The sequence below is a fragment of the Pinus tabuliformis genome, chromosome X (genome assembly GCF_031772625.1).
Source record: "Pinus tabuliformis cultivar Carrire ecotype Pingquan chromosome X, CPIR1, whole genome shotgun sequence".
In the NCBI taxonomy this organism is placed as follows: Eukaryota; Viridiplantae; Streptophyta; class Pinopsida; order Pinales; family Pinaceae; genus Pinus; species Pinus tabuliformis.
In genome coordinates this window covers 418,157,339-418,175,640 of record NC_142308.1, presented here as the reverse complement: position 1 = coordinate 418,175,640, position 18,302 = coordinate 418,157,339, and positions in this window count along the sequence as shown.

The window sequence follows — 18,302 nt, the reverse complement described above, 5'->3', positions numbered from 1 at the left end:
CCTTAACTTTCGGTGGTTAGAGAGCGAGCATTATTAATAGTATGGGATATAACTTGAAGAGAGAATTCATATAGACTCGCCCAATGAAGAGAGTTATCTAGAATAGACTCCTCCCCCTATCAATACAGATACGACGGACATCCTACAAAAAAAGATACATTGTGACTAGACCGGATCAATATGTCGCGTCACGGTAAGGCAAGATACGTTTAATAGTAGGGGAAACCATTGATATTGACCAATCTGAGATAGACATGTGTTGCGCGGGTTGGAAATATACCGTTATACTCTGAGACTGGGTCGTAAAGCCATGATTGATACCGACCTTATTAATAGATAATAGGAACACCTATTTCTTTTCGGGCAAGAACAACCATGATCAATACTAAAGGGGATACACATCCATGATAACGAATGACCTGTGGAAGTTCACATCAGAATCATTAGTCCCTGGGCGCCCAACACCATCCATGATATGATGGCTAGAGGTAGACCTAGTCATCTGCACTTCGGATATATTTGGGGAGGAATCTCTTATACGAATAAGTTCAACACGTACACTGGCCCACCCATGAGATGACTAGGATGCAGGGTTTAACCACCTAGGGTGGTTGTTCATCCCCTAAGTGAACTATAGCTCTTGTAGGAGGTGTCAAGTGGCTAGTTAGTGGTCATTAGTCAACCCCACTTCCTTAGGAGGACTTAGGAGGTTGGGTCATATCATAGTATCTCTCCATCTCATGTCTACCTTAGAATATCTATGAAAGTGGGTAAATGTGGGAGGGTAGTGTTACAGGTTGGTATCAAAGTTGGTTTCATGCTCTTTGGGTGATCTACGATACCAGGTTGGTATTAGAGCTTCCTGGTTCAACACTTGGACTAGATGGGCAAAATGTGTTTGTCATGCATGCATGTTATGTGTTTGTTGTGCATGCATCATGGTGGTCATTATGATTTTTATGGTGTTGTTGGTATGGTATGAGGCTAACATTTTTGCTAAGATAGAGAAGGAGATGTAGATCATCAAAGCAAGGTTGTAGCATTAGACCTCAAGGTAAGCGCAAATCGTCATACATGTTTGTATGTTTGGCATGCATGTATTTTGGTTAATGGTTGTTATAAGTATTATGCTTATGTACATGTCTATCATTCTATTATTGTTGTGGTTACATGCATGATAAATTCTAGTTGATCAGTGTGGTCATATGCACATGCATTGAATAGTCATAAATGGTAGTAACTTGTTGTTGTATGCATTGCAGTCATATGCATGATGATTATGGTCATTGCATTTAAGATCTTGATGCTACTATGTATCGTTCTACTTTGGATTGGTCTGTGCAGATAGTTATGGTTATGATATTTAGGTATGAGTCTATATACTTGTGATATTGTGTCATACTAATCTAGACTGACTTGTGCAGATGCAATAGCCTCCCCTAAGATACATTGAGGTATGAGTGTGATTGTAATGCCCTACATAATCTTATCATGCAAATTTTATTAGTGTTTAAATTACCTGAAAATATTGACTTATAATTATCAAGAAATATTGATACATACCTACATTTGTGAAACTATAAATTTATTTACTGATATAAATTTTATTATTGTTATTATTCAATTCCCAACTTGTCTTCTCAAATTTAATTTTGGATAGGATATGGTCTCCTTCCATTTATTCCAATTTAAATATCCATATCCCAATGTGTCATCTCAAAATCTACTTGGGAGAAGATATGGTATTCTCCAATTATTTTCGAAATTAAATATCCATATATTATCCCCAAAATGTCTTCTCAAATCTACTTGGGAGAAGATATGGTAAGAAAAGTCAAGGATACTAAATAAAAGGATGAGGGGGTGGTCATGATGTTAATGATAGGTGGTTGAGGTGGATGGGAGGAGGAGGCATAAAAGGGGAAGGATTATGAGAGGAGAGGGGGAATCCTTGGTCTTGGTTTTGGTTTGTTTTTGTTTTGGAGGATTTTGTTTTGGAGGAGGGATGTGGAGAAAGAGGAGGGAGATCAAACTTGGATCTGGATAATGTTGGTTAAACTTGGACACACTAGATCTGGTTGGACTTGGGCTCGGAGGGCTAGGGAACCTGTGGAGGTTCCCTCGGTTAGGAAATACTTCCTAGTTGGTTGGGAGGCAAATCCAGTCAGGTAGCCTAGAGGAGCATCCCAATAGAGTCAGGAGCTTAGGAGCATCTCAACTAAGCTAATGGAATAGGTATTCCTCTGTTTATTGATTACATATGTAAATGGTTGCAATGAAATTCTTAATTAATTCGTGGTAAATAAATTTTAATGGTATATTATCATCAAATAAATGTTTAGATAGAAATATGCTATTTCCCATCTTATTGTGTTTAAAATTAGGGAAATTTATTTTTTAGTTAGAGGAACCTAGGAGGGAGCCTCACACGTGGTATCAAAGCCTAGGTTCAAAATCTGGACCTTGAAGCCTACCTACTAAAAAAAATTTATTGAAAAAAAATTTAATTATATTAGAAACCAAACTAAATTGAATTATTAAATTATTAAATGACATTGACCATAAATTTAAATGAATATATATATATATATATATATATATATATATATATATATATCAAAAATTATTTTACAAAAGAAAACAAAATATCCAAAATTGTTTCACAGCCTGTGCTTGATATGGAATGTTAGGATTTACACTTCAAGAGTTGACACTAGTAAGATTAATCCAAGGGTAAAGTAAATTTCCGATTATTTCTTTCAAAACAATAATCCACACTCCGACTCTTAGTATTCTAGCGATGATGCCGAGCATCTTGCCTGAAATCTGAGTACCTCTAAGTTACACCACAATGAACAAATATTAATTGAGATCCATTGCAACAACAATTTTTATGGCTATTATTGTTTGAGGTGAAATGGAGGACGATGAACCGAAGAAGTAGAGAAACTTAACTGTGACAATTCCGTGTGGCTCTTCCCCCCCCCCATTCTTCCAATCCTTTGGTATTCCCAAATCTTCCGAACCATATTTCGGAAAATATCTTTCTACAGGCTGCCTCACTATGGCCATGTCGTTCCTTCTTGCATTTGTTGTTCTTGGAGAGATGCCCTTCTTTGCTCTTCAGTAACCTGTGACCAAAAAGAAGAAGAATGGCTTTGAATTTTTGTGTTCGACAAGACCTCGGAAATGCAAGAATGCATCTGGAAGGACGATTACAGATGGCTCTTGTTCAATCCAAAGAGCACCCGCAACAAAACTCTGATACCCCCGCCTCTCTTCTGTCGTTTCTTACTGGGGGAAATATGGAGTCCAGACAATTTCTCTCCGCAAAAATCTCTTCGTGTTGGGCCTTGGATTCTTCGATGAGGGCTATGATTCTCTATTTTATAATGATTTCACTGGAGATTGGAGTGTGCTGCCTCATATGGACACCAAATGGTGTTTCTTCACCTACGCTACTCTAGGAAACTTTGTCTATGTCGTTGGTGGCAATGATTTCATTAAAAAGAATCTCAAAATAGCTGAAAGATTAACATTGAAAAGAATGGGCGGGAAACCCTTCCTGACATGATTAAGGCTTGGGATCTCTGTTCTGCCTTCATCTTGAATTCTAGGGTCTATGTTGTAGGAGGGATTCTCACACATAGAATCCTAGGTTGGCTACAATGGCTTCAGTGGTTGGTCCAAGAATATCAGTAATAAGGCACAACGAGAGTGCAGTTGGTAACTAGTTGGTATAGTGTATGAGTGGTCAAGAGTTTGAACTACGATGGGCTAAGAACAAGGTCCTTCAGTATTAGGTTTTAGTTATACGTGCAAGCTAAAATGATAGTTTATATTATTCGTGTTTTTTCACCCATTTTTGTTCTTAATTGGTGCATCGGTTTTATGCAAAACATTACTATACATTTCACTACTGTGTGACATTCATACGAGTTCCTTCTAAGTTTACAAAGAGCAGTAGGTTCCAAGTTCGAGGGGTGGAAATTTCACTTGGACTTGGTACCCAACTTCATCTCTTTCAAACTCATCCAATATACATATGATTGAACACAGGAGTGGAATCCTGGTTAAGAGCTTAACACTCCATCAAACGATTGGACCATTGCCGGATTGGTATTGACGAATGGTATAAATAGAATATAAAAGGGAATACGATATCATTAACTCCATCACTTCATCGTGTTTACAAATGAGGGCACAAGAATCATTTAAATGGTTCTCACTCTTGATATGGAGCATGTCTCTGCAAGACTCACTCATAAGTAGGGTTTCGACCTTTGCAAGACTCATGCAAAACGTAGTAATTAGCGTGCCATTAGGCTAAACGTGAACTCTCCCCTTCTTTTTATTGTGACTTGAAACCACTGGCATAGATGGAGAAATTTTCTGTGGGGGTTTAGTTTTAAAATTCCATTTGGGTTTCTATTGGTATCTTTAATAAAAAAAATTCTTCATTTCCTCCATGTTTTTCTATTATCTTCTTAAGTACTATACAATTCCACTAAAGATTTTATTTTATTTAGAACCCACTATGCTTAAGGAAATTATACTTGCTATAATGCATCTGGGGTAAGGGTTATCTGCCCGCTATGCAAGTGATGACTCCACTGGACCTTCCAGTCCCTTGGGGTCCTAAAGTTTAATTTGACAACATTAATATAGATGAGTAAATTCTCATTGGGCCTTAGTTGTTAAATGTCATTTGGGATTTGATTGTATCTTTTATATTTTTTTTGTTTCATTGCCTCCATGCTTATGGGTTATTGTCTACTTACCTAATATACTACTCTTTTCAAGCTTCTATTTTAGTTTGACTCAAGTAGGTACAAGGCAATTAGGTAGGCTAGAATGTTCCTTGGATGAGGGTTATATTGTTATGGTTTTGGAGTATATGTTCCCTTTGCAAGTGATGAATCCCTTTGAGCTGATTTGGCAACAGGTATGGATTTTCCAAGTCATGCTAGAATGATGTTAGGCATCTAGTGTCATTTTGCTGCAAATTTTGAGCTCTCTCACAATTCTACGAAAACAGTCCTTCAACTGTCAATTTCAGTTAGAGCACGAGCTCCTAAAAGGTGCTGTGATTACATTTGAATTTTGAACAAAACTCTTTTAACTCAACAAAAAAATAAAAATATATACTAACTACAAGATCATTATCCACATTAATAACACTGTCAATTATTAACACAAAGCGTTGAAGTTTTGTGAGTTTCACTTGTGGTAGTTCAGTTCTTGTTTCAGTTAAATCTTACTTTCTAATTATAGTTGTTTTAATTGACATGGGTTCTCCCCTACAGAATAAATTAAGTTTCTTGGGGAAATGTGAAGTCACAAGTTGTTGAATCTTTTGTTGAGTGGAAATCTCTGTTTTCTATTAAGATGAAAAAATATTTTATTGCCAAATCAGGGAATTATATATGATGGTCTGATCATGCACTAGATTTTGGAAGCATCTCAAAGAAGATCATATTATAAGAAGGCAAGCTATGATAAGCTATTCTCTATTCTTGCTTATGAGTGGAATATGCTTTAACAAACTTAAACAAATTGTTGGCTTCTCCATTGCTTCTCCTACATCTTCTTGATTCCAAGAGGGAAGGCAATCAATCATGTCATCATGTCCTCTAGTTTGATCAAAATCATATCCAACTGAATGGCTTGAGTCTTCACTATCTACTTGTCCCACTGTATCTTGCAATGTTTGGAAGACACATCTAATTCCATTGAGTACTCATCTTGCAATTTTCATATCATCAGTTTAAGTAAGAAATGAAACCACTTCATAATCATATATGCTCTTTGTCCAAGTTATTATCTCTTTCATGTGATTGATCATGGGAATGTGCACTATCTTTCTTTGTTGATATTGCTGGTAGCACTGCAGATTTATGAGTATAGTGAATGAAATCATTTCTCTAAGGAACAGAGTTTTCATTTGTAACATCTTTGATGTTTTCATCGCATACTTGACTCATTGATGTGAATGCTTTCCTTTGCACACAAATTGTACAGTTATGGAGACATAATAATTTGAAATCTGCAACCTGAAATTGACTTTACAGTCACGTAGATGACTCTCTTGACCCAGTGCTACATTTGTTAATAAAACTTGATTATGAATGAGTTGTATTACTGTAAATTATCATTTAGCATTGAAGCACTATCTTGTGATTGAAATTCATGCCAAATTTGTCATAATTCACTTTATATTTCTAGCATATTTTGTGTACGATTCTCACTTGTTATATCTCAAACACACTCATCCTTTCACATTTCAATTGCTAGTAATAAAAAAAAATCTTGGAGCTTGAAGTTCTATGTCAAACTTTGTTGTATTTGATTTGCACTCATGCTTGTGGATAGTCTAATAATTTATCTGCACACTATATCACACTTCCTTCACATCTCTTAAAGGAAAATCAATTGACTGTGTCAATCATATATGTTATCAACCTAAGCTCAGATCACACCCACACTAATGAATTGGCTAGATTGAACCTTTAGGGACATCCCACTGGGCTAAAATTTCCATTTCCTTAGTCTAAAGTGAGGAACAAAGCCACAAAGCCGACATTGGGTGGTTTGCCTACTAGTTTCCTCTAGGCTCATGCTTTATTATTAGAGTTTCCCACATAGTAAGAGTTTGAGAAGTAAGAGTTTCCTAATCAATTTCTGAAACAATAAGTCTTATCCAGGCCCTATCTCCCCAAACTCATGCATAGGATTTCCCATAAAGAATTGAACCCATTAAGCGGTTACTTGATAAATTAATGAAGATGAAAAACATGATTTGTTGTAATCTAAAAGATTTTATCTAATTAAACTGTGCTTCCTTCAAGGAAATGGTTTTCAATAACTTTTCAAAACATATTGAGAATCATTTTTGTACCTGTGCAATTTATAGTTGTTCACCAAATACTTGAAATTAATCTCTAAAAGACTTGGCCATATTCCCAACCTAATTAAAATAGTTATGATGCTGACACCCATCAATTTAAAGGAAGTAACTGCGACAGGCAAACAACCATCAATTTAAAAGAAGCAACTGCGACAGCCAAAATGTATAACAATGAAGGTTTTAGATAGAGAAGAATATCCCCAATAGTTTCAAGAAGAACTTTATTGGGGTGAGCAATTTTTGGCTTCTTGATTCTTGAATCTTAACCATATAAAAGCCTCAATTCCTGATCACACTCTCCATTCTAGGCATCAGTGTCATGCCAAGCATGCTCTTTCTTGTTGAGGTTGTTATCTATGTGATTTATTATAGGCAATAGGCTGTAGGGTTGTTATTTACCTATTGTGTGGTATTTCTATGGTTTGTATAATTATTATTATCAGTATAGATCTATCTTAATCAAGGATCTAGCCAACGCCAATGCTAAAAAAAATTGGATCCAAATATTACAAGCTATTATTATCCTAAAAATGGGTTTGCATCCAAATAAATAATTACCTCACTCAACTTCACTCTTTCTTTTGGGACCTCCCACCCCTTTGCAACCCTTTTTCTGTGCATGTATGCATTTGAATGTATTAATCATTTGCTTACAACACCTATAGTTATGCCCTTTTGGGTATTCAAGTTCATATTCATCTCCAGAGTATATGACATTGAATTTGGTACATTTGGGTAGAAAGGATTGATGACTCACTTACGAGTCATGATACTCTGTCTATGGACGTGTTGAGATTTTCAGATCAATTTAATAATTTTAGAGCCTGCACTAGCACATTTGCTCGATTAGTTGTTGGAATTTTACATGGATGTTCTGAATGTTTATGATTATGAGTTTACATCAATGTTCTTTGAGATATCTGTCTGAATTTCTGGACTTTATGCCTTTTGGGTCTTAAACTTCCTGCCCATAGCAGTCCTTTTTTTTGCATGTGTTTACTTGAATGGCTTGATCGTTTTCTTACCACAGCTACAATGTGCCTTTTGATATTTGAACTCATATCCATCCCCAGAATATATGACATTGGACTTGGTACATTTGAATAGGCTTGGAAGGATTGATGGCTCTCTATTGAGCAACGATATTCTGTGTACAGACATATAATCAGATTTTTGGATCAATTTAATGATTTTAGAACATGCACCAACATACTTGCTTGACGATTTCTTCTTGGATTTTACTTGATGCTCTGAACGTCCATGATTGTGTGTTTCGATCAATGTTATTTAGGATATTTATTCAATCTATGTGCTTCATGCCTTTTGCAAAAGAACTACATAGAGAATATAAGTTTTGATTAATTTGCATTGATCTTTAAGCTATGTATATCATGTTTTATAGTGTTGATGAGTATTGAGAAGCTATAAGAGATTAGAAATGAATGAGTTCAAATCTGATATTCTCATCACCTTAAAGACTAGCATAAAGAAGTAAACAAAATATAAGTTTGATAAATATGCACTAGTCTTTACTGCTCTGGATATCATGGTTTATAATTTTGATAAGCATTGATTAGAGATTAAATATGCATCAATTTAAATGTCAAAAAGTTTCATTTCTTAGAAGACTAATATAAGTATGTGTATTTGAAACCTTTGGATCATAAAAAATATTAGCATGAATTGGATGAGCACTTAAATGTTTTACAAAATGCACATATTTTTTTTCTGCTTGGACTTGGTTGCCTATTTTTGGTTACATGGATGATGTAATAGCGGAGAGCACCTGGTAGGTGTGTGAAACTATTTTATTTTGTTTACAGCTTCAGTTTGGACAATGTGGTTGTCAAGTAAGCATATGTTGGCCAAAGGAGGAAACTCACACATGTTGTCATCCACGGAAAATTAGAAACTAATTGTGGCATTCTGAGTTCTAATTCATGGCTATAAATATGCAAAGAATGGCCATGACTGTGAATGAGTGCTATAATTATATATTGGGTCTATTACTAGTTCAGATTCCTTCTGCTACTTATTTCCTTTCTTATAAAGAAATCGGCCTTGCTCTCAACCTAAAGGCAAGAGTGAGGTTGTTTGTACCAGGCCAGCCTACAATAATACTCACTTAAGAGTGATTTTCTCAGGTTTAAAGCCATTACATCATAATCATAAAAAAAACATCAAATCTCATCATGTCACTAGCAGGGATTTGAACCTGGGCAAGAACGATAATAATTGTACCACCTAACCACCTGAGATAACCCCAAGTAACTCCTCCGGCTACTTATATCTTAATGAGTAATGAATTTAAAAATGAAATGGGGTTGCCTTTTATTGTGAAACACAAATTGTATAGTCTAGATATTGCTTCCTAATGTGAAACAAAAAATTTGGTATAATTTAGATATTTCAAATTTTTAATCTAGAATTTGAAAACTATGTCTTCTTTTCTGGTTTAAAATTTGAAAACCATGTCTTCGTTTCTGGTTTAAAATTTGAAAACCATGTCTTCATTTCTAGTTTAAAATTTAAAAATCCAAATTATGTGCATCATCTTGGATAGTTGGTTTGGAAGTTAGAGACTTTTATCTATTTTTCCACCCGTTATAGTTTCACGAGTTTGTTTATTTTCTTTCCTAGTATTTGCTTATAAAGGCAAATTTGCATCTAAAAATGAGTGTTTTGGCCTATATAATTCAAGGAGTTTATTTATTTTCTTTTGAACATTCTGTGTTGTTTAACCCTACCTTTCACCATATAAGGCAAGGAAGGAAACTGTTGGATACATATTTTTATGTCTTAAAACAATCTAAGTGTGGATAAAGTTGTCTTTTTGTAGATGCATTTGGGTTGATCGTTAATTGGATCAGCCCCTATCATGACAGAAGAACCCACCCCTTGGGTTTGCTTTATTTTCAGTATTTTCTTCAAGTTTTCACAAGTATTCAATTGATGTTTTAGCTCTTAAATGTATGAAGTTTGAAGATAGTGGCATTTATTTTTTTGAAGTAGATTGTTAATTTTAGCATTTTAACAATAATAGATTAGAAAATACCAAAAACAAATCAAACATTGCCTTTGAATAGTTGAAGGGTTGAAAGAGTGGTCAGAAGTGTCTGTGATCAGATTCGACTTGTTGACAAGTTTCTAGGTGGATTTTGAGTGAAGTATTACAAACCCTGGATCGTGCCTAATATTTTGACATTGCTATAGGGGATGTGTACCTCCCAAAATTTCTGAAGACATCAAAAAGTAGAACAAAAATATTATTTGAAGATAGGGTAGAGAAAAAGGATCAAATTCTCCATTCCTTCCTAGAGAGGAAGACATCTTTTCCAATACTCGAAATAGAGCCAAGGGAATCAGTGATGACACAATCTCTTTCCTTATTATGTGATCCACAAACAAAGATTTATAGAGAAAAGGGAAAGTAATATGTACAAATGTCTACCATTATGCGCTGGAAGACTATGCAAGCATCTATTCTATTCCTATTCAAATTTGAGGTTGTTGTGGATATGACTATCTAGAATATGTACAAAAGCTGAACTTATTCCTTCCACATAAGAGGGTCATGCGATGAAGTGGTTAATGTGGTTAATGGGATTGGAAGGAATTAAACCTAGTATTGGGTGCAGGATCCCCAAGGCAAGTTTTGGGGCTTAGAGCCCAGATTTTGGTAAAAAATTGTAACTTCAATGTAAAGACTCCGCATTTAGCGGGCGCGGAGCTTGTAAAAGAGTCATAGGGTTGTCTGCCCTCAATTTTGTTATTGTAATGTTGGTTGTAGAGATATACCCATGGTCCACGGACCATGGGATTGTATAAATAGAGCGAGGCTCTAAGTAGTTAAGAAATCAATCAATCATGGGAGAATGGATATAAGGATGAAGAGTTGAGTCATATCTGAAGTGTAAAGTCTAGTTTGGGTCGTAGAGTAGGAGAAGGCTCTGTAGCTGAGTGCACAGATCCCTGCAGCTGAGTGCGTAGGGCGAGTTGAGTCTGTAATAGTTGGAGCATTAATAAAGATAAATTCATATCCATTCTACGTATTTATTTCCCTGTTTTATGCATTTGATACATTGAATATACATTGCACTTTTAATGCTTATGTGATGCACAAATATGTATGAATGTGTTGATTAAGTGAATACAAGATAGAATATTTGTCTATGTGAAGTTAACTAACAACTGTAAGAAGATAAGTAAGATTCATGGTGTAGTTTGAGTAAATAGTGCAGTTCGCTGCTATATCAGCGCGAAAGCATCTCAGCCCCGGGTTAGGGCTGCACGAAAGGTGATTATAACAGATCGTGAGGGTTTTGAAGGTTATAAAAGTGCGCGAAGTAACCTATGTGAAGATAAGCATAGTTGGACTAAATTGACACCACAAGAATCTCAAGGGTGTGGAAACTTGGTTACTGCTTCAGGTGAGACTTCGGTGCGCGCTATGTGGGCTGATGCCGAAAGGGCCAGTAGTGTAGGGATTTGTTTGGCTAAATAACTCCGAACTTGGGTCAAGCCCCCTCAATCAAAAAAATGGGTCCGTTGCCGGGACCGAAATCTGCATAGATATGTCTAATGTCGTATCATTGGAATCCAACTAAGAAGGAAATTGAAGGCTGGTTGGACAGAATAATTCACAAGTTCGCAACGGAGGAGAACAGGAACCCACAACTGTCAAATGAAGAGTGGTTAGACTGCTACCTACACATGGAGATCCACGAAATCTTTTTCGCGTCCTTCCCTACTAAGCTATACGAGTGGATCGCAAAACTAATAGATAGCCAAGGGAGGTGGAAACTTGACGGTCCTATTGAGTGGACCCAGAGTTAGTGCGAAGGTTGGAAGCATTAGAGGATAGGATTGCATGTGTCGTTGATCATTGGCTCGATCATATTATAGGAGGATTCATTACTAGGTTCACAATTGACACCTCAGTTAGCTACAATGAGGCAGAGCGACGCTTTCTCAAAGGATTGCGAGGTAAGTACGTAAAGTCTTTGAATACATGGATTAAAATGCTATTGTGCGAAAAGAAGGTTATGCAGTTACCTTGATGTTCGGGGCTACGTAAAGTGGAAAAGCTTACAGGAACGAAGGAAGTAAGGGATTATGCAGTTATCTTGATGTTCGGGGCTATACAAAGTGGAAAAGCTTACAGGAACGAAGGAAGTAAGGGACCAGAAACTAGCCCCTTGATTTCATCTTCCCGAGGGGACGAGGAAGAGATCGCGAAGGTCTCACCACTAAGTGCGATCCATCTAATAAGGCAAAGAATCCTACAAATAATACCTCCACCCACACCGCCACTAGCTTCACCACCATCACAGTACCACCTCCACCACCACTGCGATTCAATATGGCAAGCACAATGAAGTTTCCTGTGTTCAAGGGTTTGGGAAATGAGGATCCAGACCAATTCTGGTTCGTGGTAAGGGTTGTATGGGAAGCGCAAGGAGTTACAGATGACAATATAAAGAAAGTGACACTGGTTAGCACCTTGCAGGACCGCGCGCTGACCTGGTATATTAAGCACTCCAATGATAATCCAAATGAGAGAATCACAGATATCCAAACAGCGCTAAATAGAGAATTTAGCAGGCCGAAGCCTAAAGCACAGTCAATCATTGGATTTAAAGAGATCATAATGCTACCAGGTGAGACTCCATGGGAGCTGGATCAGAGGCTAAAATGTACGATTCACGAAGCTAATATGAATCTGACAGATGGACAACATTGCGAGTGGTTTGTAGCTTCGCTACTGCCCCATTTCAGAAGTACGTTGTCACAGCAGAAGATAATGACTCAGGCGGAGGCCTTAGAGATTGCTATGAGGCTACATGAGACCCTAATGCAGGATCCCAACTTAGGATTTTAGCAGATCCACACGCAGCTGAAGAATTTATGCCTTGAGATGGAGAGTCTGAAACAGGACAAGATAGCTCGACCAGAACTGTGTGAAGAGGTATGGTGCGTAAAATGCAAGGGTCAGGGTCATGACAAGGAACATTGCCTAGTTTTCACAAATTACCTCATAGGAAGAGGACTAATGCCCTTAAGATCGGAAGCACAAGCAGAACTTGGCACAGCACCTACTTTGTGTTGCGCAATTTGTCAAATAGCAAGAAAACATGCCACGAACAATTGTCACTTGTTACAAAAGTATACGTAAAATCCGCACGAGGCACGATGAGCACACTTATAGAAACTTTGAGTTGATGATGGATAGAACTCCCACCTACAGAGTTCAGGCCGAAACACGACCTCTAGACCAGAATGCAGGAATGGCACGAACATGATTTCAGGGGTTCAGATGAGGCCGAGGCAGAGGAGGATCTAGAAGAGGTTGTGGAAAGTTGATATGCTACAATTATGGAGGGCCAGGACATTATGCCTATGATTACATGAACTCGACGCACCTGTCATGTTTGTATTGCACCTTTTTTGATCATGAGACAGAAGATTTTCCTATGCTGATAGCTAGGATACGCGACAAAGGAGTGCTACCACCTCCCCCAACTCAAAACCTGTAGATGATGACATCTAAGCCACACGAGGAAGATCCGAATGTGAACATTGTGCTCCGAAGTGGAATCGCGATGGGAGATGACAAAGACAAATAGCCAAAAGATAGTACCTGGGTTCGCAATGCTCTGGTGAAAGAAGCGGAGTTTGATTTGGATCACACTCAAGAAACCTTCATGGAAGCTAAGAAGAGCTTCGCTGATGCCTCCACTTTAGGAAGCAAAGAGATACTGGAGCCGGAGATGGACCCATCCATGCTCACAATGTTCCTAGAAACATGCATGAAGTTACTGCACAACAGTAAAGCTGTAAAAGGATTACAGGAACTCATTAACAGATGCGTTGGGACCGTGCGAGGAGAACCACACGTAGTCCGAAAGATTGGAAAGCATAAGACAAGGACAAGAAGAGAAATAAGGCTAACTACGCAGATCAGAGAATATGAGATGGATCAAGTTATCTTGGATTTAGGATTGGATGCAAATGTCCTGCCGAAATAGACATGGGAGATAATGGGGAGACCTACACTACAGTGGTCTCCTATCTAGCTGCAAATGGCAAACCAGCAGAAAATAATTCCCATGGGGCGATTACAGGGAATAACTATGGATATTGAGGGAGTGAGCGCACTAGCAGACTTTGAAGTGACAGAGATTGTTGATGACAACAATCCCTACTCTGCGCTCTTAGGAATTGATTGGGCCACTGACATGAATGGGGTGATTAATCTGAAGAAGTGCAAGATGATTTTTGAGAAGAAGTCACTACACGTAATTATACCCCTGAACCCTACTGAAGGATCGCGCTATACAGAGCTGGTGCGCAACTATGAAAGTGATGATGATTTGGACGGCATATACAAGATAACGACGCGAGAGTAAGACTGGTTAAATCCCATCATGGACGGGCGGATTTCATGGGAGTGCGAGAGCTCCTGTACTTCGAATTCTGATGAGGATATAGAGTGATGGCAGAATCGGTTACACAAAGTAACCACGTTGAATTGTAATATGATGACAAGGTCATTGCGTTGCGTATCGACAGAAGTAAGAGATCTACCTATTTATGATGGTTTAAGTGAGGTAGATACCTTCTTGGATAAATTTGAAAGGGTAGTTCCGGAAAAACACCGCTTTTAGGTGTTGGACTTGGTACTGTGCGCTACGCCCGCGAGATGGTGGGATATGCACAAACGGAGCTTTAACGGCTAGCGTGAATGTAGAAGGATGATGCACACACAATTTGGGAAGCCTAAGGTGCGACTTGTTAGAGTCGGTCTTGTCAGTCCTCCGTCAGAGATCAAAACTCTTTTTGCATTTCATTTTTAGGTGTCCCATTCTGCTCGATCACCTGCATTCCATTTAGGAGCATGCCATAATCTGACGAAAGGGCTTTGTCATTCATTCCCCTCATGTCTTGTACCTGTTGGCTTAGGTCTCTTCATCAATGTTTATTAAAGTCCATGACAGTCAATGTTTGATCTTTTAATGGGAAAAAAGTCATGTCAATCATAGGTCTAGGGTTTCACAAATTGGTGTCCAAATGCCAGCAGGCCAGAGGGAGGTTCTACACATGTTTTTTATTTCGCGAATTTCATCGTCATATTGATGGATTATGACTGTTCTTCAAAACTCTGTTTTGAAGAAAAGTCAACATTTTGTCTTTTGTAACATTTTCAAAAGTTCTTCAGTTATTGAATTCTCCAGGCACAGCCCTGGTCTTCCTTGGTCAAAACATGCCACCGTCCCCACAAAAATGCCAAAAATATTCATCATTTAAAGCCAAAATCACAAAGAAACTTGAAAAACGGAGCTGTATTAAAGTGTTAAAAAGTGCCAAAACTAAACATAAGAAAATGGGTTTTTGAGAAGCAAAAATTGAACCCATCACTATATACATGTTTTTCATTGTTTGAAACATCATTAATACGTCAAGAGATCGTTGGAAAGCCGAGTCAAACCGTGGAAGAGTGAATTTCATATTTGAATGCTGAAACTGTGAGCTGGAAGGAGTCGCGGCGCATAAAGTAAGTGGCGCGGCGCACATGGGCCGCGCAGCGCATTGGGCGCGACCATCCAGGAGGCGCAGCGCATTGGGCCTCTTGTGCGGCGCACATAGAAAAAGGCCCGGAAACTGTCAAGATTTGTTCCAAATTTCCCATAACGTGCGTGTATTTGCCAGAGGCTCAACTATTTCTGGTTTTTAAAGAGAGAATGGAAATAATATAACATACAATAGCTATGAAATGCTCTCAGGACACATTTGGAAATGAAGCTTTGGGCCGGATGGATGATGAATACTCGCGTTCTGTTTTAGACTATTTGGATTTGCAACCTGATTTGACTGCTCTAGAAAAGCCAAAATTAGAACGAAGATATCTACAATAGCGGGAAGATAGGTTGGATTTCCTATGTTTGTCTTCACTTATCAGATCTACACTACAGGTGTTGCCTCCTCGTGGGTCATCAAACAGATTTCACATGCAACAGTGTTCCTGTTCAGAACAGATGGCTGGCTCTTCATCTTCAGTTTGTTAATGATGATAAAACAACTCCCTAATTTCATTGATTTGTTTTTCCCCACCACTGAGTTTATTTATTGTATTGTAAATCATTTGTAAATTGTTTTGAGTTCTGGGAGAAATGTGGAGGAAAAATCCAGCACTTTCATTGTATAGTTTTGGCAGAGGATTAATGAAAAGATGCAGCTCTGATTTATGAGATTCATGTGGTGTGAGTTTGGCATAAGTGTTTTCTCACTGTTTCATATGTGTCTTGTGATGTTTTACATTTCATTCATAATCATTTCCAGCTGAATGCTTTTAAGTAAGAAAGGTAGAATTCAATTTACTGCTCTACCTTGGGAAAGCGTTCATGTTCTGTGTGGCTTCTTCTATCTGAAAAGGATTCATCACATATGCCCTTTTCAACCTCTCAATTGTCTTTCCACTCCATATTATTCAAATTTGATTGCTAAAATTCCTGCCTATATTGCCTCATGAAACAATCTGTGTCTTTGATTTAATTTCTCAAGCTCATGCTGTTCTTTGTCCCATACAACCCTGCAAACTCAGTCATTTATTAAACTACCTCTTTCATATCTATTTACTAGCATAAAATCAGTTTCCCATTCAATTCATCTCAAGCCTCATTGAAATACCTTTTGCTAAGATTGACCGAAGAGAGCCCTCTCCTATCCTCGTAGGGCTAGCTACGAGGTTGAGCGTGGTTTGATGTTGAACCTAGAAGCTTGCCTTTTCAGCATGAGGCAAATCTAGGCTCTAACATAGTGGCGACCATACTGGGGAAGAAAATGGTTTACTTGTAGATTGTCTTGCCCCAGTACATCTATCAAGTTCAGATCTGATGGTTGATGGTGAACAACGATCAGACATCAGAAGGCTGAAATCATTCACCTGGCGACTTCATTCATTGAAAAATCCAGAAATCAATGCTTCATGGTGATTCCACTGCAGGAAGATTAGTAGCTTTAAGATTTTCAAGATGGATCAGGTTGCAAGAAGATACGCTCCCATGAGCCGAGATCACATCCCAGGTTTTCCAAATAAAATGCCCAAGGTGGATTGGCTTCAGAATTTGCCTATGTTCAGAAACGTGGAAGGTAATGACACTGCTCTTCATCTAGTGAAATTTCACATTCATGTGCATAAATTAAAGATCAATTTTCTTGAAGACTGTTTGATGAAAATGTTTATGGCTACTCTGGAAGACGAAGCCCGATCTTGGTATGAAAGTTTACCACCTACTTCTATTTATTGTTTAAAATATTTTCATGCAATATTCTTTGAAAGGTATAAAGAATCATATCCATCCTTGGATTTAGTTCAGGACTGTTGTAGCCATGTTCATAGTTTTATTGAAGATCTTGAGAATTTTTATGGACATGATGACTTGATGGACGGGGAAATCATGGAAGCATTGTATGAAAATCCATTTCAGCAGCATAAAGAGAGTGATACTTATCAAGACGATCAGGAAAATTTGCAGCAGGATCAAGATTTTAGTACGGTGGAAGATGAAGGAATTTTGCATCTTGACAGTCAACAAAAATTACATGAAATGGATCAGCAGTATGAGGAAAATTTGTACACTCCACTTGAAATTAATGAAGACAATCACTGTTTGAGAAAAACAAAACAGAAAGTATTATCTCCTCTGTCTGAAGACGAGATAGATCAACTCTTGAACGGTCATGTTCTAGCTCAAGTTAACACAGATCTGCAGTGTGCACATGGTCAAGAAGGTGATGGTGGAACTTCTTCCTCTTCTGAAAAGGATGACAGTCCTGTAAGCAGATATACAGATCAGTAGGTTGAAGATGACCATATGGCTGAAAGTGATGAAAGAAAAAGCGTCGTTTCAGATCTGTCCATAGAAGAAGACAGCATGCAGGGAAGTCAAGTTTCAATTTCAGAATGTGATAACGTTAAGTCAACCATTTCAGATCTAGATTCAGATTGTGATGACCAAGAATACCTTGTACTGAATCCCATGAAGGAGAATCCTGCTGTTGAAAACATCTGGAATAAAGAAGACATAGTTATGAATCCAAATGTTCTCATGTCATCAGAACAAAGCCTTCATAAAGAAGTAATCCAGTTAGTTCATGAAAAACAAGATGAGATCTTTGTTCAAGTAAGTGAAAAAGTTTCTTTGGATGCATAATTGGTAGATGATATAAATGATAGTGTTGGGTTTCACAAATCATTTGAAGTTTCTTTTCTCATGATTGATGAATGTAATGAGAATCTGGCTATCATATCATATGAAGATGACCTACAATATATTCAGACTACAGAATATCAAACCATTCAGGATTCCCTTTCAGATTCTTCTTCATATGCCTC